Here is a 27,036-nt window from a genome sequence, read left to right as displayed (position 1 = left end):
ATGTGAACACAAACATATTTACAGGTACCATCTTGCAGTTTTTAAAATTGTAGAATCCTTAGCAATACCTTTTTAGCTTACTGATGATATCTGGCAAATTGTGTTCAAAGGCACATGAATTAGAAGCAGGCATTCTCTTTGCCTTTAAGAAACACTCAAACACCCCCCAATTCCACTTCTCGATACATTCCCAAGAGAAATAAAAATGTATGTCCAAACAAAAACTTGTATACTAGCCCCCAAATGAAACAATACACAAGTTCATGAGCTGATGGATTGACAAATACAATGTGAGAAACCCACACAATGGACTATTATTTGGCCACAAAAACGAATGATGTACAGATACATGCTGTAAGATAGATGAGCTTTAAAAACATGACATTGAGCGAAAGAAGTCTAACACAAAAGACAAAATAATGTATGATTCCATTTATATCAAATATCCTGAATATCCATATAGATAAGCAGTACATCAGTGACTGCCACTGGCAGAGGAGATAGGGGGAGGGATAGGGGATGAATGAGAGGGACCGCTCACTAGTTTGGCATTTTTCTTGGGGAGATGAACATATCCTAACATGAATTGTGCGGATGGCTGTCCGATTCTGTGAACCCACTGAAAACTGTTAAACTGTGTCCACTAAATGGGTGGATTTTATGGTAGGTAGATTATATCTCAACCAGAGGTCTGGTGCATAAAATTCGTGCACAGGTAGGGGCCCTAGGCCTGGCTGGCAATCAGGGCTGATCTGTGAGGCGACTAGTGAGGCAATCCAGGAGCCCCCATTGGCACCTACCTTGACCAGCCTGACGCCACCCATTCGCTTACCCTGCCCCTGCTGTAACCAGCAATTGCCTCCCTCGGCGGGGAAACCAGTGGGGCAATCGGTGGGGGCTCCCCACTGGCACCCATCTTGGCTGGCCTGGGGCCTGTGGGCATCTCCTGCATTGAGTGTCTGCTTCCTGGTGGTCAGTGTGCATCATAGTGACTGGTCGTTCCACCGATCGTTCAGTTGATTTGCATATTAGGCTTTTATTGTATAGGATGGGAAATAGATGCTCACACCGAAGTCAGCACAAACTTCTACCTACAAATCCAAAGTAAGACCTGCAGGTTACTTCTCCCCGCAGCTGCACACACGGAGTCTTGTCTCTCCAGGGAACACAGTCAGCAAGGCAGCCAAAGGGGAGCTCGTCACCTGGTGGCCCTTCAGAGCAAAGCGCAGGTGCCAGAACAAACCAGAGACAGGCTGGGAGCCATGCCGTTGGAGCGAATCTATCTTCTGACATTTACCACTTCTTACATAACACATTGAAAGATTTCTATCTCCAGGTTTTACTGCACAAAAATAACATTAATGCTGTGATAGTCTCTCCTCTGGGCTGCCTAGACTCTATTTCTTTGATGAGCTGGGAAGAGAAATGGAGAGGGCATATTGGGAAGGTGTCGCTCTTGCCAGGAACCCGGGAGTCATCTCTGACACCCGCCTCTTTCTCTTGCCCTCCAGAACCCAATCCATTGCCAAGTTCTAGGATCTGCCACCTGAATGTCTGTATTTCCCTTTGTCTCCACTACTCGGGTGCTACCCTCTTCCTTCTGCATCGGGAGCCCCAGCAGCATCCTTTTCCTGAAGTGCCAAAATGACCCCCTTCACTTCCTCCTGCCCTCCACCCAGTTTCCTTCCTGTCTCATCTGCCACCGCCTCTCAATCTGTATTTCAGATTGTAATCAGAGAATCATTTAAGGGCAAACCTGATCTTGAAATTCTCCTTTAAAAACACATCTCTCCCAGATTCTTCTAGAGTGGAGTCCTCTCCCAGTTCTGAAGATCCTGCCTACCTTTGAGGTTCACTGTTCTTTAGCCACTGTGGTCTCTTTCATATCCCACAAAGCTTCTTCATGTGTAAGATATCTCTCTCTCTCTCTCTCTCTCTCTCTCTCTCTCTCTCTCTCTCTCTCTCTCTCTCTCATTGTTTTTCTCCTTCTGCCACACTCTTCTCCCATCCCTCCTTCTTCTAATGAATTTCTACCTGTCCCCCAGGTTTCAACCTAAATGTCATTTTTAGGGCAAAGCCCCTGCTCTTCCCTCCCACTGTGCCATTATGTGTTACACACACACACACACACACACACACACACACACACACACCACCCACGTACTTCCCCCTCATAGCTTTGGTGCCCTGGTTGCAGTTAAAATACTATTTTTTTTATATAATTAATTGTTGAATCCCTGTCTCTATAACTAGACTACATGCTTTAGAGAAAAGGCATTTCTCAGAACTATTCTCCGATGTGCCCCCAGTGCCTGACCCAGGGCTGGCCAAATTGTTTATCCTCAGCCACTATGAGAAAATGAAGGCAAAACAGAAACCAGGGAGGTGAGGAAGGAGGATGAATGGGAAAGCTTGGAAGGAAGCTCAGCCAGCATGTTCTCACCTTCATGATCTTTCAAAAATGCAAATGATGATACCCTCTCCCTTTGAAAGTTCTTCTCTGGTTCATGGTCACCTTCTGGAGAATGGCTCTTGCAGCCCTCTCTTGCCATTGCCTCCCAAGCCACCCAACATGACCGGTGGTTTTCAGAAACTCATTGTCTCTTGTACACCTTCATGGCTTTGTGCTATTCCTCTTGGAATGGCTTCCAACATAATTTTACAACTTAATTTTCACAACTTTTCTTTCAAAGCTCAGCTCTAAGTGAAAAGACAGGCCTCAAACCGGGAGAAAAATATTTGCCCATCATGTATCTAATAAAAGACTTGTGTCCAGGTTATGTATACAAGACTCTCAACACTCAATAAGAAAACAAATAATAGAGGAGAAATTACCACAAGATGCAAGAGGACACTTCACCAAAGATATACGGGTAGCAAACAACACTGAGAAAATGTTCAATATTGTTAGTTCACAGAGAAATACAAACTAATACCTCACATGAGATATCACTACACACCCAGAGGAGCTGCTAAAATTAAAAAGACAGACCGTACCACATGTATATTTGGACGTGGAACAACTGGAGCTCGCATACAATACAAGGAGGATGAATGGTACAACCCCTTAAAACATAGCTTGGCAGTTTCTTTTTGAAAATTGAATGTATACCTACTATACTATTCAGCCATTCCACTGCTAGACATTTTTTCAAGAGAAGTAAAAGCATATATTCACACAATGGCTTATGCATGAATATTCATACAGTGTCTTGTTTGTGGTCTCCAAACACTGAAAGCAATGCCGAATGTCCATCTTCAGGGGAATGCACAAACAAACTCTAGTAAAGTCGTGCAATGAAAGACAGGTAGCGATAAACAGGAATCAGCCATTCACTCATACACAACACGGGGATCTCAAAACAATGATAGCTGATGAATGGAGGCAGAAAAAAAAAAAGAGTATGCATTATATAATTCCACTTATAAGATTCTAGGAAACTCAAAGTAACGTCTAGTGAGAGAAAGCAGGTCACAGTTTCCTAGGGGAGGAGAATGGGAAGAGAGGGAGAGATTACAAAGGGACCCCAGGAAGTTTTGAGGTAATGGTTATGTTCATTCTTTTTAAAAATGTTTTTTAATGATTTTTTACAGAGAGGAAGAAAGAGGGATAGAGAGTTAGAAACATCGATGTGAGAGAAACACCGATCAGCTGCCTCCTGCACACCCCCTACTGGGAATGTGCTCACAACCAAGGTACATGCCCTTGACTGGAATAGAACCTGGGACCTTTCAGTCCGCAGGCCGATGTTCTATCCACTGAACCAAACTGGTTTCGGCACTATGTTCATTATTTTGATTGTGGTATGGTTTCATGGGTCTCTACATATGACGAAACATATCAAAATATACACTTTAAGTATGTTGTATTTATGTCAAGTATATCTCAACAGAGCTATTCATTCTGTAATTTAAAAAATGGCAGTAAGAGAAAAACTAAAAGCTGAGCCCTTTCTAGCCAGCCCTCTCTTAGTGCTGGGGGCAAGCCTGTGCCATATTGGTCTGGCGTTGCTGAGGTACCATCCGTCTCTCTCACTGCAAGTGACTAAGGGATAGGGGCTGTGACATTGATGTCCATGAAATCTGATTGAGGTCCTCAGTGCCTGAGAGGTGAATCTAAACACTCATCTGTCTTCTTTGAAACTCTCACCTAAGACAATTTTTAAAAATGTGGAAGCCATATCTCTTCAGCATCTCTAAAGCAAAATCCACTTCTTTTGTGAAATTGTTGTGGATTGAAAAAGCAAAAATAAATATGCATGTGTATTTAAGAATTTTAAATGGACACGGGCAATAGGGTAGTGAAAACCTGGGTGTGTGTGCTAAGCAGAGTAGGGGTTGGGAGCTAAAGGCTAGGATTTAAAATGGGGGACATGGGCGATATCTGTAATACTAGAAATAGTCAAAATATATTTAAAAAAATTTTTAAATGATGTTTTTATTAATTTTTGAGAGAGAGGAAGGGAGAGGGAGAGAAAAAAATGTTCCAAGGCATATATTTAAGGCTTTAAAAATAATGGCTGTATATTCAAAGGAAGTTCTGGGCCTCTGAGGGAAATAAATTTATGTTGGAAATAAGTGAAGCTTCTGCAGGTGGGTGTGACTGAGGAGACATGTTTAGTGGTGAAAGCCATTTGAAACAACTTTATTCATGCAATCAGCAAACTCTGACCAAGTGGCACCTTCAAAATGATTCATGGGGAGAATTTTTCATGTTGGAAAGCAGGTTTATTAATAAAATTATTACAAGTATTAATGGCCGGAATGTTATTTCCCTGCTAATGACGCTGTAATGGGTTGCACTGGGATAATATAACTGCTCTGAGTGCATAACTTACCGCAGCTGCCTACCTCCACGGTGACTTACGGCCTTTGGCTCTCGTTAGCTCCGCGTTGGCACTGGCGGCTGTTGAGAGCCACACTTAGTCTTGTGCGAGTTCGGGAGAGCCTCAAGTTTAATGTCACAAGTGACTGCCTAATAAAACAGTCCTCGCGTGCTACCCAAACCCTATAAACCTGCTTTTTAGAGAGAGGTTAAGCGCCTGGGCAGCCCATAAAGGGGGTGCAAGCTGGCACCTGCCGGTATCAAAACCACTGTTGGATCACCGTTTCGTGCGCGAGAGGGCTGCCTTCAGAGAGTCTTCTGGCTGTCATAGACCACTCTTCCCACCTGCCAACGGGGCGTGAACAAGTCGTGCAAACCTTCTTTAAAGGTTGTAGCACATACCCTAACCGGTTTGGCTCAGTGGATAGAGCGTTGGCCTGCGGACTCAAGGGTCCCGGGTTCAATTCGAGCCAAGGATGTGTACCTTGGTTGTGGGCGCATCCCCAGTGCGGGGTGTGCAGGAGGCAGCTGATTGATGTTTCTCTCTCATCTCCCTTCATCTCTTTAAAAAATCAATTAAACATTTTTTTTTTTTAAAAAAAGGTTGCAGCACATAATGCCTGAGTACCTTGGATTAATCACTAGGCACCATGGTAGACCTTTTATTTCTGGCTTCTCTATGCAGGGATTCCCTACTAACCAGTGCACAGAATGTGTGCCCTGCAAAGATGCTGCTCACAGCATCAGTCCACAGTCAAGGCCATGCAATGAATGTGCTTCTCCAAGGCTCATGCTTGGTGCCAGGAAGGAAGAACTGAGGGAAAGACAACACATGGTATATTTTCCCTTAAGAAGTGATGGCGATGTTGTGACCCTGAACATCACCAGGGTCCTGTGTTGGTTTGTGGGAAACCGATGGAATGAGGATGGCGGGCTGGAAGGTTACCTCATCTTTCATTCTTTGCTACATGAAATTTATATTTCAGTGGTAGACAGCCACCTAGCCTGCTGGGGAGAGGACAACTGAAAGAGAAGTAGGAAAAGCTGGTTTAAAAGTTTTAATGATGCCATCATTATTAAAATTGCACCTGGCGTCAGGGTCTAAGCCAGAGGCAAAGAAAATAGAGAAATAATACCTGGTTCCTGCCCAGAGGGAGGTGATCTTCCTGAAGGACTGTGATAAGAGTCCTCACGATTTTTGTGTGGAGTGACAGGAGGTTGAAGGGGGACCCCAGCCTAGCCAGGGGATGAGGTTTCAGGGAAGTAGAGGAGCCTACCCTTGAACCTAAATATAAAAGTCTTAAGAGAGCTGGATGATAAAGATCTTTATAAACTGATGAACCAAGAGACAGATATAGAGAAAGTAAAGCAACAGGCAGACTGTCAAATTACAGTGGGGAGGGTAGGGATATCAGGGGGAGATAATAGATCAACCGAAGGACTTGTATAAATGCATATAAGTACAACCAATGGACATAAAACTATGGGGAGGGAGGGGATTTGTGGGAGGGAGGGAGGGGGGCAATAAAAAAAAATCAAGAAAATATGTAAAAAAAAAATAAATAAATAAATAAATAAATAAAAATTAAAAAAATAAAATAAAAATAAAAATAAAAAAATAAATAAAAAAAAAAAGAGAGCCAAAACTGGTTTGGCTCAGTGGATAGAGCTTCGGCCTGTGGACTGAAGGATCCCAGGTTCGATTCTGGTCAAGGGCATGTACCTTGGTTGTGGGCACATCCCCAGTAGGGGATATGCAAGAGGCAACTGATCAATGTTTCTCATTGATATTTCTAACTCTCTGTCCCTCTCTGTAAAAAAAAAAAAAAAAATCAATAAAATATATTTAAAAAAATAAAAGACTTAAGAGAAAATGTTGCTTGGGTAAAACTTAGGTAAAACTTAATATCTATGAGACCTTGGGCAAGTCATTTACTCACTAAGGCTGACAATCACCTCAAGCTATAAATCAGGATGTTGCCTTAGCCTCTAGTCTTTCTTGAGATTAATACTTCACGATTTCAGGTTTGTTCTGGAAAACAGCTTGTCTTTTTCTCTAGATGGACAGAATGATCCTACCCCATTCTGGACCTGGACTCTCAGGGCAGAGGAGAGAATCTCTGACTCCAGGAAGTTTTGCTGGCTGCCTAGTTACAATTGATTAATATTGTAATCCAGACTCTGCCACTGCCTGGATCCCATGGCCTCTAAGACTCAACCCCTCGTGGAGGGAGGTGTACCATTAAGGACTCTCGCATAGTCCCCAGCCAACCACAGTGCAGCAGCCAGGAAAGAGGAGTCCCTGAAGAGCATTTGGGAAGACAGGGGATTAGGGGTTTGGGAGCGTGAGATGATAAGGAGAAGAGAGGATCTGAGAGGGGTTGGCCAAGTGGGAACTTCTCCCAGAAATCCTGCTCCAGGCCTTTCCGATAAAGTATCTTACAGCCTGTTAGCATCAGCTTTTCCTCCAGAAACAAAAGCCCGTGTTTTACATCTTATTGCAGGCATTCAACTGCTGATAAACCTGTCAGAACAATTGTGCCCCAGTGCCGATGGGCTGTCAGCCTTCTGTCTGCTGGGACTTTCAACTTTCAGGATTGCTCCCTTGCCTGACAGCAGGAAGGGGAGCAGAGGCAGTGGGTTTGTTTCTCTCTCTCTTTTCTTCCCTGGTCGCTCCAGGATCTTGAAACCTGCCACTAAAGTGACAAAATAATGGAGGTTTAGCAAGTGGGCAGAGGGGCCAGGAGACTAGGATGCCCTCTGCAGCCAACCCAGGATGGCGATAAAAATGGTGGAGTCTGGATTACAATATTCGGCTCTTTCTGGGTTTGAAGCCAGAAAGAGCAGAATATTGTAATCCAGACTCACCATTGACGACGTATCCTTTTGGACATGTTAATTACCTTGCCGAGCCCTGATTTCTCTTCTTCCTACTAAAATCAAGATGTGAAAGGCATTCCCCTCGCAGGGCATTTTATTTTAAATATATTTTATTGATTTTTTTACAGAGAGGAAGAGAGAGGGATAGAGAGTTAGAAGCATCGATGAGAGAGAATCATCGATCAGCTGCCTCTTGCACACCCTCTACTGGGGACATGACCACAACCAAGGTACATGCCTTGACTGGAATCGAACATGGGACCTTTCAGTCCACAGGCCGACGCTCTATCCACTGAGCCAAACCAGTTTCGGCTCGCAGGGCATTTTAGAGGGCGAAGTAACTAAATGGTAAGTACATAGCATAGTGCCCAACAAAGACCACCAATAAACCACAATGTTACATCACCGTTGCTGTCATCATCATTCCCATCATCAGTCTGCCAGAGACTAGGAAGTGAGGCTACGGGTGGAAGGAGTGACAAAGCCAGGGCAGGATGGGAAAGACACCATGGAGCCAACCCCTCCTGGGGCCAGGGGAAATGAGCAGATTTAGAGAAATATTTCTCCTGCCACCAGAAGTTTGGAATCGTCTTGGGGGAGGTCATGAGAAACAAGGCAAGCAGTGGAGTTTCTCCAGAACTGTTGGAGGCCAGCTTCCGCATCTCCATGTCGAATAGGAACCCCTGGTATATGTGTCATTTGCAGAATTAACTGACTTCCTCTTGATCTCACTGATTTTTGGAGTTGGGGGCCTCACTGTGGAATTTAAAAAATATATATGTTTTATTGATTTTTTTTACAGAGAGAAAGGGAGAGGGATAGAGAGAAACATCGATGAGAGAGAAACATCGATCAGCTGCCTCCTGCACACCTCTACTGGGGATGTGCCCGCAACCGAGGTACATGCCCTTGACTGGAATGGAACCCAGGACCTTTCAGTCTGCAGGCTGACACTCTATCTACTGAGCCAAACTGGTTTTGACTGGAATTTTTTTTTTTTTTTTTTTTTTTTTTTTTTTTTTTTTTACGGTTCTTTTTTCTTTCCTCCCATGCTTTCTTCTCTGCAATTCTGTATCCCCCCCTCTCAGTGGCACTTTATAGGATAAATAGAGATTTGGGTATTGTGGCAGATTGTCTTTGAAATTCCAAGTAACAACCAAAGAGGTGCTCAGGCTTCAGCGACGTGACCTTTGTGTTTGAAATAGGGGTGATCTAAGCTTGCTGCTGCCACCCACAGACAGCTCAGATCACAATGGGCTCATCGTAGGAGTGTGTGCGTGGCTTGTGAGAGCTGCGTATTACTAAGACCTGGCCAATGTCTGTCCCAGAGAGGAACATGTGGGTCCGAAGGGAGCCAGGAGTTCTGCTTGAAAATGAATTATTTCTCCAAAATGAGTAGAAAGCAATTCCCCAGGGATGTAAGCCAATTGGAAAAAGTATATGCTTTTGTATGTTTTCACAGTTCAGACTGGTTTGCTTGTAGCCACTCACCTTTACTATGCTGGCTCACCTCCCCCTTCTCTTTTATTTCACCTGCTTTGTTGTGGCATAAACCCTAGGTGCTCAGCAATGTTCACCCGATTGTCTTGCTTTCTCAGCCTCCCTTTTTCTTTGTTTAGTGCCAGTCAATGGTAAGATTTCATTGTTTTCCGAGGCTGAGTAACAGTCCATTATATAGATAGTGTGCATAGGGTTTTTTTATTCACTCCATTGATGGGCACTTCAGTTGCTTCCATAGCTTGGGTATTGTAAATAATGCTGCAATGAACATAAGGGTGCATATACTCTTTTGAATTAATGTTGTGTCTTTGGACGTACACTGAGTGGCTAGAATATTATGATCTCTGAACACATAATAATCTGGCCACTCAGTGTATGTCCTATATAATAAAAGGCTAATATGCAAATTGTTCCCTCAACCTGGAATTCGACCAGCAGGCAGGCAGGCAGGCCAACTGCCTGTGTCCCCTCCCACTGGCCAGGCTGGCCGGACCCCGCCCATGCACGAATTCATGCACCGGGGCTCAACTACACTGAGTGGCCAGATTATTATGTGTTCAGAGATCATTATAATCTGACCACTCAGTATATACTCAACAGTGGGATTGCTGGGTCATAAGGCACTTCCACTTTTAATATTTTGAGGAATGTTCATACTGTTTTCTATGGTGGCTGCACCAATCTGCATTTCCACCAACAGTGTACACCTTCTCTAACGTGTGTTATTTGTAGGTTTATTGATAATAGTCATCCTGGCAGGTGTGAGGTGATAATCTCATTGTGGTTTTAATTTGCATCTCTCTGATAATTAGCGATGTTGAGCATCTTTTCATATATCTATTGGCCATTGGGATGTCCTCCTTAGAGAAGTGTCTATTTAGGTCCTTTGCCAGTTTTTAATTGGATTGTTTGTTGGTTTTTTGTTTGTTTGTTTTTTGTTTTTGTTTTTTGATGTTGACTTGTATAATTTTTAATTTTTTTTATATTAACCCCTTATCAACTGTATGTTCTCCCATTCCGTGGGTTGTCTTTTTATTTGAACTGTAGCATCACTTTTACCAATTTTTGCCTCTTCAAATCCACTACTTTGTGGGTACAGCAGACCCTCACTTTATCTTAAGAATTATCAGAGTGAACTCTCTGAGCCCATCTTTTCTTTCTTTCTTTTTTCCTTCCTTCCTTCCTTCCTTCCTTCCTTCCTTCCTTCCTTCCTTCCTTCTTTCTTTCTTTCTTTTCTTTTCTTTTCTTTTTTCTTTTTATTTATTTATTTATTTTTAACACATTTGTATTGATTTCAGAGAGAAAGGAAGAGGGAGAAAGAAATATAACCATCAATGATAAGAGAGCATCATTGATTGGCTTTCGACTGGGGATCCAGCCTGCAACCTGGCATGTGCCCTGACCAGGAATCAGATAGTGACCTCCTGGTTCGTATTAATGCTCCACCACTGAGCCACAATGGCTGGGCTCAGAAAGCCTGGCCTGAACACCATTCTGGTCACCTACCCTCTGCCCACACTGGCCCGGCAGAGCAAGCGCCTTTTACGCCTCTGTAGATGGGTTTGGTCCTCTTGCAGGTGAGACCTGCAGGTACACATCCGTGTCAGGACTTCTTGCCATGCACAGAGCAGGGATACAAGAGATCAGAAACATTCATCTTTGATAACCTCCATCATTTTGCAATTTGCAAAAATTGGAAAAAAGCTATTTTACTGTTAATACACTTTCAGGTTGCTTTTTTTATGCCTTAGTGTCACATCTGTGACTGATTTCTTATGAAGGAGTCACCCTGACCCTCCCAGTTCTCAGAGCCCTCACAGGTCTGTCCTGATGGGAAGGCTGGTGGGGAGGGGGGCGGCTTTGTGTCCCCCCCCCGGGGACAGAGGCCTCCTGCACAAAACTACTAAGTCCAAGAGAGGAAGGACATGGAGCCGGGGGAGGATGGGGGATTCGGGAGGTGCAGTCTTTGCTAAGATGATGGATTCTTCTTTTCCTCTGCAGCCCCCCTCCCTCTCCCAGGGGCTGGGGTGGCCTCCTGGGAGGATTTCAGGCGGCAGCGGAGATCACTGAGCAGTGAAAGCGAAAATAATGAGTCCCCTTGTCTATGACTGTTTCTGTCACATCTGAGAGAGGCCTGCGGTCTCCGAGGAGGGACGGCGTGCTGAGCGAGCAACTGAGCCTGCCCGGCCTCTGCTCGCTGCTGCCAGCAGCCACGGCCCTGCAGCCGGCCAGCCCACCGCCTGCTGTGCACGCAGGAGCCTGGCTGTGTACCCAGGGAGCTGGAAGCTGGCAGCTCAAGCTGCCCGCGAGGGTGGGAGCCCGGGTGGGCGAGGGGAGAGGTATCTTCACTCCATATGCAAGCCCCTTAATGAGGAAGTGTGCATCTGCTGTGTAGCGTGCACGGGGGATGCTGCCAGGGCTCCGTGGGTGGGTGGCTGCAGAAAGCCTGGCCTGAACACCAGCTCCTTCTCCAGGCGCCCCTGGTGCTGGCACAGTTCCCACAGGAGGCCCACCCCCTCAGAACGGGGTCTCTTTGGGTTGGGCCTGGCCCTCTGGGCCTGGATCCCAGCCCTGTCCCGCTCCCGAGGGAGTGTACCCCACTGCTTTCTTCCTGTTTGTAGCATTGCCACCTCTCCTATAACCACGATTTCTTTCCTTTCATTCTACCCAGATCAGGGATTTGGGGATCTTGAACCCATAGATACCCGGGACCCAGACTCTCCTCTCCAGGAACCCCACTTTCCCATGTTGTCACCATGACTCCCCGGTATAAGCACAATTCCTGAATCCTAGCTTGTACCCACTGGCTTGTGCGTCACCTAGCGGTTATTCATACTTTTGCCCTCTGCCCCCCAATTGGGCTCCTGTCTCAATGACATGCACTCATGGCTTTATGAGCTTATAGTCTGTTCCTTAGTCAATTATTTTCTTTCTTTCTTTTTTTTTTAAATATATTTTATTGATTTTTTACAAAGAGGAAGAGAGAGTGATAGAGAGTTAGAAACATCGAAGAGAGAGAAACATCAATCAGCTGCCTCCTGCACACCTCCCACTGGGGATGTGCCTGCAACCAAGGTACATGCCCTTGACTGGAATTGAACCTAGTACCTTTCAGCCTGCAGGCTGATGCTCTATGCACTGAGCCAAACCGGTTAGGGCAGTCAATTATTTTCTTGCCCCCTATTCAGATGGACCAAACCTCCTTTTCCTACACGTATTTCTTCCAGTCACGTGGCCTCCCAGGGCTGGCTCCCTTTGCTGTGAATTTTCCCCGGACTGGGCAGATCCCCACCCATCCCTTCCTCCAAGTGTGCTCTTCCTAAGACCCGTTTCTCGGCCTTTCTCTTCCTGCTTCTTCGTTTTTTTATGATGAATTTTAGATGACACCCAGAACATCTGTTCAAAGAGCATTTATATTTTCTTTTCTTGCCAAAATTTAAAAATACAGAAAAGTACAAAGGATAACACCCCGCGTGCATATCTTCACCGTCCAAAAATCAGCAACGTAGCATTTTTGTCTTTTTTGCATCTGGTATTCCTTTTTATTTTTTGAAGAAATAAAACATTAGAGAGAAGTCAGGTTCCCTTCAACCAATAGCCCCTTCCCCACTGCTCTGCAGGACTTCAGAGAGGCGAGCATCACAGTTCATGACCTTGGCTCTTGTACATGGACATCCAATCATGATACATAGTCATACAATGCGTCTAGTGCTTACCACTGGGCATTACTATGCTTGCAGGGATTAGTGTTTGTTTTAATTGCTATATATTATTCTATTATTAACTATATGAAATATGTTGCATCATAGTGTGATGCAACGCTTATCAATAGACATTTCCATTCTTTCCAAGTTTTGCTGATAATAACAACAACAAAAATGCTATGCCTGGCTGGCATGGCTCAGTGGTAGAGAATTGACCTATGAACCAGGAGGTCATGGTTCCATTCCCGGTCAGGGCACATGCCTGGGTTGCAGGCTCCATCCCCAGTGTGGGGCTGCAGGAGGAAGCTGAATCAATGATTCTCTCTTATCACTGATGTTTCTAATGCTCTCCCTCTCCCATCCTCTCTGAAATCAATAAAAATATATATATTTTTAAATGCTATATTTAAAAAAATGCTACAGTCAGCATCCTTGGATATGTTTTCTTATGCATATTTGTGGGAATTTCTATAAGATATATTAGAAGAGGTAAAATTGTGGTTATAAAGTCAGCATATTTTCAATTTTATAAAATATGTCATTTTTCCCCCTCCAAAGTAGATGTACCAATTTACATTCCCACTCCCAGTTTATGAGTATCATTTCACCCAACTCCTTGTCAACACTTCATGTTGTCATGCTTTAAAATTATTGACAATCTGTGGGTGAAAAATTATAGCTCATTGTTATTTTAATTTGTATTTCTCTCTTATTAATAATAGCTAACAATTACATAGCACTTATTCCGTGCCAGACACTATGTGAAGCAGTTTCCGTATATTAGCAAATTTAATCCTCACCACAACTTTCAGATAGTTTCTATCGCTATCATTCCATTTGACAAAAGCAGGTTTAAAACCCCTCACAAGCTTTTAGGAGGGGTGAGGGCACTCATTTTACAACCTACCACCGTAAAGGAATATGAGCACCTATTTAAATAGTTTTTTAAAAATCACTGGTAGGCCTTTAGTTAATACTCGCTAAATGAGTAAGGCTCCTAGCAAGAACCACAAAAATACTTTATTTTATTCAATCTGTGTAGAACGAAAAGAAAAGGAGAGATTAGAATAGCTGCTTCTTTCCTAATTCCGAAAGTATATCTCGTTAGATGGTGTCTGGGGGGTTGAATGCAGGGGGGGGGGTAAGGTGAGGGGGGATAGAAGGGGGGCGGGCAGGTAGATTTCTGGAGCAGTGTGGGACTTTACCAGCCTGCCCCATATCTGTGCAGGTGCCCAGCTGTTCTGTGCAAGCACCTGGCTGCATCCCCCTCCCCCCTCAGGGAGACTCTCCTTTCAGCTCTCAATCCTCCCCGCCTCACCTTGACTGCATGCCACCCCTTGATATCCCATCTCTATCTCTCCATTTGATTCTTGAAGCCTCTCTCTCTGCCCAGCATCCTCGGATTTACCCTCTTTCATGCCTGTGGATACAGTCAAATCTCTGTGTCTCTTGTGAATATCTTTAAGCTGCTTGCAGTCAGCCGAGTTCTTCACAGGCCAGCCTGGGGCACCATCCCAGACCTGAGTTGTCCAGAATGTGAGTTCAGACCAAGACTGATCTTTATTTATTCGTTTATTTTATTTTATTTAAAAATATTTTATTGATATTTTACAGAGAGGAAGAGAGAGGGATAGAGAGCTAGAAACATCCATGAGAAAGAATCATCATCAGCTGCCTCTTGCACACCCCCTAGTGGGGATGTGCCCGCAACCAAGATACATGCCCTTGACCGGAATCGAACCCAGGACCTTTCAGTCTGCAGGCCGACGCTCTATCCACTGAGCCAAACCAGTTTTGGCTATTTGTTTGTTTTTTTATTTATTTATTTTAATTTTCCCTGGCATTGTTTATATACATGTATCCCTCCAAACCTAGACACCAGGATGCGTAGGTCTCCAAACAACCACACACATACAGGAGAAACCTACCCTTACCCTGGGCCTCTTTCTGCTCCTTCTGTACCGTTAGGCCACCCACTTCCTTCCATGCCCGAGAGCCCAGTAACAGACACTACCAGGCCAAGGGCTTGGTTCCTTCCAAGGTGTGTTTCCTATCAGCTCACCTTTCATATGAATGATCATCAAGCCCTCTGCACCTGGAGACCCCCTCAGCAGCTGAACCAGCGCTTCCAAGCAAGGAGGGGGGATGAAGGTGGCAGCCCTTGGAAGAGCCATGGATCTGGTAGTTTCTGTAGGAGATGCAGGGTTGTGAGGCTGGCCACCTTAGTCTGGGCTAAGGAAGAAAGGAGGGGCACCTGGGTCAGGAGTGGAACATTCTCCTTGCTGCCCGTCTTCCCCCCTCCCCCTCTCCCTAGGTTTACCCTACTTTCTTATAGGAGAAACTACTATCAGCATCTTTTATAGTAAAAAAAAAAAAAAAGAAAGAAAAGTTTTTAGCATCTTTTTGTTTATGCTATAACACGGAGTTTTGCATTTCTGTCATCTTGAGAGGTAGTAACTTTGCACACCATAAAATGTAGACAGTATGCAATCAGACAATCAGGATGCAATTAAGCAGAAAGCCATATGCAGGGAATACTGTCAGGAAGGGCTAGGTGCGGGGGCCATGGTCTGTATAGGAGCAGGGTTCCATTGGGCAGAAGTGGGGGTTCATAGACACAGGGGTGCCCGTGCTCAGGGGGAGCCATTTCCCTTTGGTTAGCATCTAAGTGGGCCAGAACCTGGCTTGACTCTGAGCTAGGGACTTGATTATACAACTTCAAGCCAGCTCACCTGATAAATCAGCCTTCTTCCTGGAACCGTACCGCGTCTGTCTTCCCTGTTTAGTCAGCACAGTGCTTTCCAAAGAGTCGACGCTGAATAAATATTTAATGTTTAGTGAATGAAGAAATGAATAGAAACATGGGCAACTTTTGTTGCTTGCATTTAAGACAGGTAAAGGGGGCCATTCTAATTCTGGGAAAACTGTCAAATTCCCGAAGGGTTCTTCCAAGGTGGAAGAATAAGCTGGAAGTGGTGAATTCAGTTCAGGCTTAATGATCTCAGGTTGAAAGTTCTCTTCTCGTCCCCTATCCTTCTGCAGAATAAGAGTCACAAAAGGAAATTGTACGTCAGCTGGTTGGAGCATAGTCACCTAACCCAAAAGGTGGAAGGTTCCATCTAGGTTCCAGGTTCATATAAGAGGCAACCGATTGATCTCTCTCTCTCTCTCTCTCTCTCTCTCTCTCTCTCTCTCTCTCTCTCTCTCTCTCTCTTTCTCTCTCTCTCCTCTTCTCTCTAAAGCATCAATGAAAACATATCCTTGGGTGAACAATCAATCGATCAATCAATCAAGGAGAATGTGAGAGTCTGCTAACTAATTGGCAGACCCATGGTCTCTTCCTAGGTACCACTCAACTTCCTGGCCTTCTTTGCAGTTAGGGTCTGCTAGGTAACTCCATTCTGGTCATTAATAAAAGTAATTTATGCCACTTTCAGGACAATCCATTAAAAAAAATTCCATACTCACCCTACCATGCTTCTTCTCCATCTGGTTTAATGCAGATGAGAATGGTGGTTTGGGGATCCTGAATTGGGAAACCAAATGCCCCGAGACAGTAAGAATCTGATTCACCACATGAAGAGAGGTCTCAAACTAACCAGGAGCATGTGCTTGCTACATTACGTGAATGAGAAACAGACTCCATTGAGATTTGGGAGTCTGTCATAGCACATCAGGAATGATCCAGAGATAGCACTGTGCTATCTTTCGGTGTGAATAAAACCAGATGGCTCTCAGTGCTTCGGGCCTAAACGGCTTAATTATTAAAACTTTGAAGATTAATTACTCAAAATATTTTCATTTCTTTGTTTGTTTTATCCCCTTCCACCTAGAATCTAAGGCAAGTGCTAAGAGTAGGTCCAAGGGTACATGTGATGTGGTCCTTATTCTTAGGCAGCTCTCAGCTGACTTGGATGCTTCTGACATGAGTTTGCTGACCTGACTTGGACTCAAATACAATATTTTGTGTACTGGACTTTGTCTTAAGAACTCTTGCATTCAGAACACTTATCACTTTAGCCAGCGCTCATTTAAATATTTGACTTCTTCTCATTACCAATCGATATCATTTTCAATTATACTCTAGTAACCTGACATAGATTGGTAAACTTAGTTAAGCTGACTTGGGTGCTCCTGATTTCAATTAGAACTTCATTTAAAATAAAAAATAGGCCAGCCATGCTGAGCCAGCTATCTCCCTCTCCTTTCCTCTCTGAAATCAATAAAAACATATTTTAAAAGAAGGTGTTAAATTCAGCAACAGAATAGGAATTCCTATAGAGTGGAGATGGGGAGAGAATTTCTGGAGAAGGTGACACATGAGTTTGGTAGGATGAGTAGGAGTTTACTAATCAAAGGTTGATCACTGGTTAGTGTGGAGGTATCATGCAGCTTTTAGACACATGGACTACCGTCAGCAAAGACATCAAATGTCTATATACTCATTTATACACATATATACATAAATATGTACATACATATTAATATGCTGCATATTTATAGCAATATGTTCAGGATTTTTGTGAGAGTGTGTGTTCCTTCATGTTTTAAAAATTATATTCTTAAATAATTTTAAAATTATATTTTTACATAATTTAAAAACATTTTATCATGCTTGTCTATGATTTTCCATATTGATAGCTTTGAATGGGGAGGGGGAAATTTTTTGTCTGCTGATAGAGACTAATTTGAATTCAGATAACATGTGCACCATAATAACTATCAGATACTGAATAGCTAATATATCAGGCCTTCACATTTAATTGTCACAAGAATTTATTAAAATACACATTATGACCATTTTATGTACTACAGTTTTGACATTCAGAAAAGTTATGTGACTACCATGGGTTGTTGTGGTTAAAATCAAAAATAAAAATAGAAATCAAAAGATACCTTGAGACAAATGAAAATAAAACCACAACAACCCCAAATCAAGACTGACAAACCTTTAACCAGATTCATCAAGACAAAAGGAGAGGACCCCAAAACTAAAAGTAGAAATGAAAGAGAAGTAACAGCTGACATCACAGAAACAAAGGATTATAAGAAAATCTTACGAACAGTTAGCTATATGTCAACAAATTGGAAAATTTGGAAGAAATTGATAAGTTCCTAGAAACATACAATCTCACAAAACCGAATCATCAAGAAATAGAAAATCTAAGCAGACTAATTGCAACAAAAGAAATTGAAGCTGTTATTTAAAAACTTCCAATTAAAAATTAGTCCTGGACCAGATGGCTTCACAGATAAATTTTACCAAACTTTTAAAGAAGAACTAACATATCCTTTCTCAAACTGCTCCAAAATATTCAACAAAAGGAAAGATCTCCAAGCTCATTTTATGAGGCCAGCATTATCCCGATAAAAAATTATAGAGCAATATCCCAGATTAACATAGATGCAAAAATCCCCAATAAAATATTAGCAAACCAAATTCAACAATACATTAAAAAGATCATATACCATGATCAAGTGGGATTTAGACCTGGGATGCAAAGTTGTTGCAATATCAACAAATACAGCACATAAAATGAAGGATAAAAATAATATGATCAATAGATGCAAAAAGATTTTTTTGGACAAAATCCAGTCCTCATTTCTGATAAAAACTTTCAGCAAAGTGTGAATAGAAGGAACATATCTGAATGTAATGAAGTCCTTCTATGATACCAGCATCATACTTAAGAAGGAAAAACTAGAAGCATTTCTCTGAATATCAGGAACAAGAGAGGAATATATGTCTGCTTTCACCACAGTTATTCAACATAGTACTCAGAGTACTAGCTACAACTCTCAGGCAAAAAGAAGTAAAGGACATCCAAATTGAAAAGAAAAAAAAGCTGTCATAAGTTATAGATGACATGATAATGTATATAGAAAACTCTAGAGACTCCATTAAAAACCTATTAGAACTAAAAAATGAATATTGTACCAGGATACAAAATTAATATTCAGAAATAAATTGAATTTGTATATATTAATAATGAAGTATCAGAAAATGATACTAAGGAAACTGTCTGATCTACAATTTCATTAAAAAAAATACTTCAGAATAAATTTAAGCAAAGAGGTAAATGACCTGTACTCAGAAAATTATAAGACACTAAAAAAATAAATGGAAGATACAACTAAACGGAAGCAATTGTTTGCAACTAAGAGATAGGAAGAATTAACATTGAGAAAGTGACCACACTACCCAAAGTAATCTATAGATTCAACACAATTCCTAACAAAATACCGATGATGTTTTTCACAGAATTAGAACCAATAATCCAAAATCTTATATGGAATCATAAAAGATCCCAAGTAGCCACACCCATCTTGAGAAAAAAAATAATAAAAGTGGAAGTATCATACTACCTGATATTCAACGGTACTACAAGGCAATGAATAGGTTAAAAATGAAATCACTGAGACAAATGAAAATATAGTGCCAATAAAAATTGTCTCTTTTTAGTAGAAGATAAAACAATAGGAAGTTGATAGTTTTAAAGCAAACTGTGGATTTCAGGGGGCGGGGGGAACAAACAAACAAACAAAAAAACAACAGAAAAAAAAACAACAACCCTGACTTCAACATGGCTCTGAGATGTTGAAATGTATCTGTAGATCAAAATCTGAAAAATAAAAGCTTTAACTTTCATTACACACAGGACAAAACGTGTTGATGAAGGTGGTAATGATGAAGGATGGTGGATTAAGGGATATTTTACCTGGAAATAGGAAAACTGACCTGAAGATCCTTGAAGGACTTATTTTGAACTCTAGCGTTCCATTCGCAGAGTCATAATTTTATTTTCCCTTATTATCAGGTCTCTCCTGACCAATCCATATTAACTCACATTATGACAGTTTATTATGGAAGATGGATTAAGAGCATACTGTTCACCCATCACGGAGAACTCTTTCCCATCACATCACCATTTCTCCTTTAAGGAAAGAAATGCCTCTGTGATCTTGACATGTTTATCATTGCATGCCTCAGCGGATTACCTCTTGGGCTCAGTTTAGCCCATATACCTGATAGGCTATTATCATGTCCTCTGGAAATGATGCATGCCACACATGTGCAGCTGTGTGCCAGAAAGAAAGCATCTTTTGAAGTCTCTACTTGCACAGCTTACTGGCAATTGTATCCAAAGATCACTTGCATACATACATACATTTATAATTTATAACACATTATGATATAATTTATAAATGTGTAATATGCAATATATTATGTGTCCTATGTGTGTATTTCTGCATTGAGTATTTTTTTTAATGTAGCTCAAGTTTAATGATGACCTCATCAGTTGATCTCTTAGCTGAGATTTAAGACTTTCTATTATCTGTTTATCTCTAATTTTTCTCCATGTCAGGTTCAAAATTTAATAACTCTTCTCTCTCTCTTCCCATCTGTGTCTTCTAACCTAAACCCTTAAGGCGTGTTTGCAGCTAACAGGAGAGATAAGCAGCATTCTTCCTGTAATTGGCAAAGTTAGGGCACTCCATTTTTATTAAGACTTTAAATCTGCCAAAACGACCCTGCCGGCACAGAAATTCAGGACAAAACAATAACAAGGAGGATTTCAGCCGAACCCCAAGCCTTGCTGTTCATCTTTTTCATGGAGAGCCCAGACTAGCCACTCAAAGCTCCAGCTATCAACAGGAAAGCGATGGGGTGGGAGCAAGCACTTAACCTTTCACAATGTTCCCTGGTCCCCAGGTTTGCTTGAGCATCATCTATTTTCCTGTCTAGAAGAATGATAACCATAGTTTGATCCAGTGGATATATTGAATGATTGCCGAAATTTCCAGGATGGGCTGAGTGAACTGGGGATGATCTACATGGCAAAAGGCCCTTCTGAACAGGTTTTAAGCTTTGTTCCTTAAAAAAAGAAAAACGTTACCAGATTTAAGAAATGTAAGAGTGTTGATGCTTTAGAAAAATAGAATGTGGTAATTATGGCATATGAAAAATTGTTTGGATAGAAAAGGTGGTCACACAGGAGGCCTGTGAAGCCAGCTACAACCCACAGTTCTAATAACCTATTACTTAGATTCAAAGTCCTATGTTAATTATTATTATTATTATTTAGTCTCAGAGACATTTAAATTCCCATGGTTTCTAGTTGCTTATATGCAGTGTGTTCTCTTAATTCCCCAGACAGACATTTCCCCCCACACATTTGGAGGTTAAAAGGAATGGGGAAAAACCCTCAAAACATAACCCCCTCACTAAAAAACATGAGTAGGAAATGTTGAAGCTGGGAGCCCAGTTACCGTGGCAACTCGAGTTTGCCAGGTTCCCCCTCAGAGAGCTGGACCTTTGCTTGAAGTGGTTGCTTCTCCAATGGGCCTCAACTGCTAGGTGTGTGACTCCGGCCAAGTGCACTGAAAGGGAAAGCTGAATTGGCATGGCCCAGGCTCTTGGGAGTGGCATCTACATGAGAGCCACGGATTCATTTGTTTGAATGCATCGCCAGCCCACATCCCCTCTCTGGGGAAGGCAAGGAAAGCCAGACTTTTTGACTATAGTAGCTGAGAAGAGACTTAGGAAAACACAAGGGAATTATCTGCTCTCTACAAGGAGAAGACTATAGCACTTTGGTAAGGTATTTTTGTGCTGCTGATATTCTTCTAAACAACCACTTGGGCCTTTTTTTTTTTTTTTTTACAAGAAAAGAGAAAACATACTATTGCTTGGGAATAAAAATAGCAGCAAGATTAACCCTGCCCTTGAGGTTCTTGTGGTCTTATGGGGAAAAAAAACCTGGTGTGTGTGTGTGTGTGTGTGTGTGTGTGTGTGTGTGTTAGCAAATGATAAGTACAAATGATATTTTCAGAGGAGCTAGAAGGCATTGAAAGCAGGTGACAGAGGCAATCAGGGAAGATAGATACCATATTGGAGGTGGAACTAGAGTTTTGTATGGAAGAAAAGAATCGAAGAGCCAGGAAGAGCTTTCTAGTCACATTCTGACTGCAGGGCAAGACTGATAGGCCTGGCTGGTGTTGCTGAGTTTGTGTTGGTCACAGTGGAAGTAAATTAGGGACATCAGTTGGGGTTCCATTTTGGACTGCCTTTAGAGTAAGACTAAAGAATGAATGAAACACCACTAATGAAACACTTCCTTCCTTCCTTCCTTCCTTCCTTCCTTCCTTCCTTCCTTCCTTCCTTCCTTCCTTCCTTTCTTCCTTTCTTTCTTTCTTTCTTTCTTTCTTTCTTTCTTTCTTTCTTTCTTTCTTTTTTTCTTTCTTTTTCTTTTTTTTTGTAGCAGAGATTGATGAAAATAAGCTTTTAGGAAATTTAACCTAGGAAAACTATTAGAAAGAAAAGAACCAAGGGACCTCCCATGATACTCCACTAGTTTGATTTTATTTATTTTTTCTTGGAAGTTTGATTACATTCTGGATGCTTCTCAGAAAATGTAGAAGCATTTTTGAGTCAAGGTTTCCTTCGCTGTTTTTTTTTCTCTGTTATGAAGCAAACCAGAGTCCATCAGATTATGTTTTAGGTTTGCACGTCTCAAGGCCCGCCATCTATCTGTCAGAAAGTAATTTCTACACTTACATAGACATTATTTATCTCAGAAAAAAAAAAATTGGAAGTTTGGCGTTATTTTTCCAGCAGGAAATTACATCTTTAACTTCAGGAGGCCATTCTTCCTCCTTGCCAGGCCCAGAGGCCTCCCTGGAGCTGGGAGGTAGCCCCCTGTGCTCTTGCTTCTGAAATAATGTTGGGAGTGAGGATGGCAGGATTCCACTTCCATCATTCAAGTGAAGCCAAAAGAATTCACAGACTGTTGCAGATTTTTATGCAAAGGAAAGCTATCACCTTCTATTCTTGGTGGCCCTATGTGAAAAGATTCCATTTCCATTCTTGATATTTTCCAAGTATTTTAAAATAATAATTAAAGGGTAATATGCTAATTAGACTGGACAGCCTAAAGACCTTCTGGATGACCTTCCAGATAAAGCTAAGGCTGTGAGGGCCAAGCCCCTTGCACGAATTTCATGCACTGGGCCTCTAGTTTTTAGATAAATAACAAAACTCTCTAAATATCTACCAACGCTGGTAAGCACCAGTGTGAATTAACGGGAAATCTGAATTCTAAAAGACACATTTTTTTTTTTAAAATGCCTTTTACAAGAAAACTATGATTCAAGTGTAGTTGTGGAGGATGCTACCTGCTGGTGCCGAGTACCAGCCCTTCTTATTTTCAGAGCAGTGTTGCTACAAGGCCACCCAAATAAGTAACAGTTTTCATCTCAAACGGATGCACTGGCAGAAACAACCAGGGCCATTCCAGAGCGTGGGCTGATGCTACAATGTGAGAATACTACCATGGAGCCACATCAGGTGTCCCAGTGGTACCATCAGCTTTCCTTCTCTCTCATCCCAATTCTAAGAAGCCCAAATCGGACACGCTGTACAGTGTGCACAGGTCAGATAGTACAGTGGAAGCGAACAGAGAAGTTAGATGTGCAAAGTGTGCAAGCACGGCAGGAGGGGCACTTTAGCATTTTACTGTTTAGTTTTTGTCTCAACTAAAAAATAACAACATTGCTTTCAAATGTACATAGTTAGACCTCAACTAATAAGGATATTTGGGGGAAGTATGCTACTAAAAGCAATCATCAGGCCCTAGCCAGTTTGGCTCAGTGGATAGGATGTCAGCCTGTGGAGTGAAGGGTCCTGGGTTCAATTCTGGTCAAGGGCACATGCCTGAGTTGTGGGCTCGATCCCCAGTAGGGGACATGCAGGAGGAAGCCAATCAATGATTCTCTCTCATCATTGATGTTTCTAGGTCTCCCTCTCCTTCCTCTCTGAAACCAATAAAGATATATTTAAAAACAAATAAATAAATAAGAAATATAATAATCATTTGACCAGCTGGTGTGGCTCAGTGGTTGAGCCTTGATTCCCAGTCAGGGCACATGCCCGGGTTGTAGACTTAATCCCCAGTGGGGGACGTGCAGAAGGAAGCCCATTGATGATTCTTTCCTCTCTCTGAAATAAAAACCACACACACATATATTAAAAATAAAATAATAAAATACTCTGGTCAGGGCCACCACAGCTGTGCAGTTAAATAAAACACTGTAGTTTATTTTTCAGTACCTTAACTTTTCAACTGATGAGTGTGAAGGATTGCCGCGCCTACTCTTCAATCATGCATGTTCAGAAGACTTTGAGCTTTGTGCAAGTACAAACTAGATACGATCAAGTCAGAGAATACATGATGATTATTATTTTTTACTTTTAGCCCCAGAATGATGAAACCAGATATATCAGGGACATGTTATAAGACCCAGTGTGGCGTTGGCTGGTATGGAGATGAGCTGTATTGTGCCAGGCTACACAGGTGGTTAGGCGTGACATCTGTGCCAATGCTTGGAAGGATGGCGCCTGAACTGCAATGGGAGCTTTCTAATCTGATGTAGTAACAGCCTCGAAATGCATTTCTGACCAAATAGAATCTGGGCCAGTGGGGGGAGGGGCTGTGGCTGTCTAGGGGGAGAGGCTGTGGGCAGTCAACCAGCTCCGCCCCCATCAGGGTGGGGGAGGTATCAATTGGGGGCTGGGCCAGCCAGGGGGAAGGGCCTCGGGAGGTTGGAGGGCTGATCAGTTGGCCACCACAGTGAGAGTCATAGTGACTGGTCATTCCCGTTGTTCTGGTTGTTCCATCATTCCAGTCACTTAGCTTTTATATACATATAATTTATTTATTTATTTTTCCCCAGAGAGAATGGGAGAAGGAGAGAGAGAAAAAAACATGAGAGGAATCATTGACCTACTGCCTTTTGCATGTCCCCCAGTAGGGGTCAAGCCTGCAACCCAGGCATATGCTCTGATTTGGAATTAAACCCATTACCTCTTGCTTCCTGGGTCAATGCTTAACCACAGAGCCACACCTGGCTGGGCATGTTTTTCTATTAAATAGATTTAATTTGTTAGTTTTTGTTCCCATGGAAATGTCTGAGATAGGTGTGCTTGAAGACTCGAAGAATTTTGGTTCTCAGTTTGTTCTCTTATTCTGTGTTAGATTCTAACATAGTAGTTTCATGGGAGGACCCAGGGTTTGTAAGGGCCTTCCCTTCTGGTACTGTGTCTCTGAGGTTCCTTTGTCTCTAAAGTGGTCTCATCCAGCACCACACACATCACTCCCCACGATGCTCTGTCCTCCTGGGGTCAGAGGTGTTTTCCTGAAAGCTCTCTCCTGTCATGGGAGCCGCAGTGGAGCATGCTGGGCAGGGTTTGCTAGTGCCTACTGTCCGGCTTGTGCTGGAAGACAGCTGCCCATCTGCCAAGGTCCAGGGCTTGGTGTTCCTGGTGGGCACCCCGTTCCCTTTCCTAGTTAGGCTTGGGGAACTGGGGGGCGGGCAGCCTGCTCTCTTTTCTGGGCTGCCTGGGACAGGTGCTGCATTGAATTTGGGACCTGACAGAATCTGGAGGCTCTTAGACTTGGATTTTTGACCAAGAAGGAACATCCTTGCAGACTCAGTCTAGCTCAGAGTGCTTGACTCTGGTAAGTCTTCAGTTCTTGCCTTTCTCCCATGGATTGTGTTATGCTATGAGCCACGAACTGTCATTGGCCCTGTGTGCAAAGGACAATGAAGTTGACTCCTGCCCTAAATTCGCTCACCGTATGTTCATAAAGAAGGATAAAAGGAAACAGATGACTAAAATATGTCAAGTAAAAGCTATGGTAGAGATTTATCTTTGCACGTTTAGAAGGTTTAAAAAAAATCAGAAAGGCTTGTAAATTTCGCTTTAATTTCCTGTTAGAGTTTGCAGATACATTTTAATGCTTCACCAACCCGACATCAAGATTTTTAAGAAGTTACCTCAATCTCCTACTCTGTCTTTCTCCAGAAGAGCCACTTGCCTGGATCAAGAGTCACAAGCACAGGTGCCTGCAGGGGTCAGGGGGTGACATGAATGAGTGGAAGGGTTTTGAGGGGGCGGCTGAGGTAAACTGAGGTTTGCTTCTTTTCCAATGGGAGCAGCTGCTACTCAAAGCAGGCAGATTGTTGCCGGGCAGAAATACACAACCAATGATGCCAGCTCTTCTATTTTTTAAGAGAAACTGGATTTTATGTGAAATCTTTCATTTTTAAATGCTAGCAATTACCTAAAAAAAAAAAGGATGCAATGCCAACAAAACTCTTCCTGGGCAGGATTGTCCAGAGCGATGGCTGTTAGAAAGAGGAAGGTTTGTATGAACTAAGGATGGTTGTGAAGACCATGGCAGGAATGCCTTGAGTTACCCAATAGCTCTCTTTACTGAATAATGCTTTTGTTTGGGAGATACAGAAAGGGGAAGCCCCAAATACTTGCCATTTGCTGTCTTCTCTTTGTTATTGCAAAGCACTAAGGAGTATTTTAGGAAAACAAAAAACACACAAAAACCCCCCACGATTAGACCACCTTCTATTTTTTTCTGAAGATGAAAAACAGTCACAGGCACACGCACTGGAGATTTGCCTAAGTCTGACCATTTTTCCACACCCCTGATGCCCAAGCCACATTAGCCATGAGCTCTGGATTCTCCTTTGCAGAAGCAAGTAGAGGGGTGAGGGCTAAGGAGCACTGGCTGACCCTGGACAGGGAGCTCTTCAGCTCAGCCGGTGTGGCTCAGTGGTTGAGCGTTGACATATGAACCAGGAGGTCAGGGGTCATGTTGGGTTGCAGGCTCAGGACTTAGTGTGGGGTGTGCAGGAGGCAGCCAATCAATGACTCTCTCTCATCATTGATCTCTCTCTCTCTCTCTCTCTCTCTCTCTCTCTTCATTTCTTTCTGAAATCAACAAAAATTATTTTTAAAAAAGACCTCTCCCAATAGCAGGTCCGCCTAACCTCTAGCCTTTTACTCAGAATCAGCCTTTCTCCTACCGCCATTCTCTCTCCTCCATAGCACAGCTAGAAGGAGCACCAGGCATGGAGGAACTGCCTCAGGACTGTGCCCCTTCTGTGCCTATTCTGTCTCTGACTCTGGGTACCACTAAATAGAATATATATATCCATGTCTGGCAGCTACAGCCCAAGACAGGAAGACACACTTGATCTTGGACTGCTTGCAACATAGCAGCTATGACCTTCTTTGGCAACTGAGTAGAACATGAGCCTCTGTGAAGA

This window comes from Pipistrellus hanaki (genome assembly GCF_964339955.1).
Source record: "Pipistrellus hanaki genome assembly, chromosome: 19".
Taxonomy (NCBI): domain Eukaryota; kingdom Metazoa; phylum Chordata; class Mammalia; order Chiroptera; family Vespertilionidae; genus Pipistrellus; species Pipistrellus hanaki.
The sequence above is the reverse complement of the archived record's forward strand: the minus strand, read 5'-3'. Positions refer to the sequence as shown.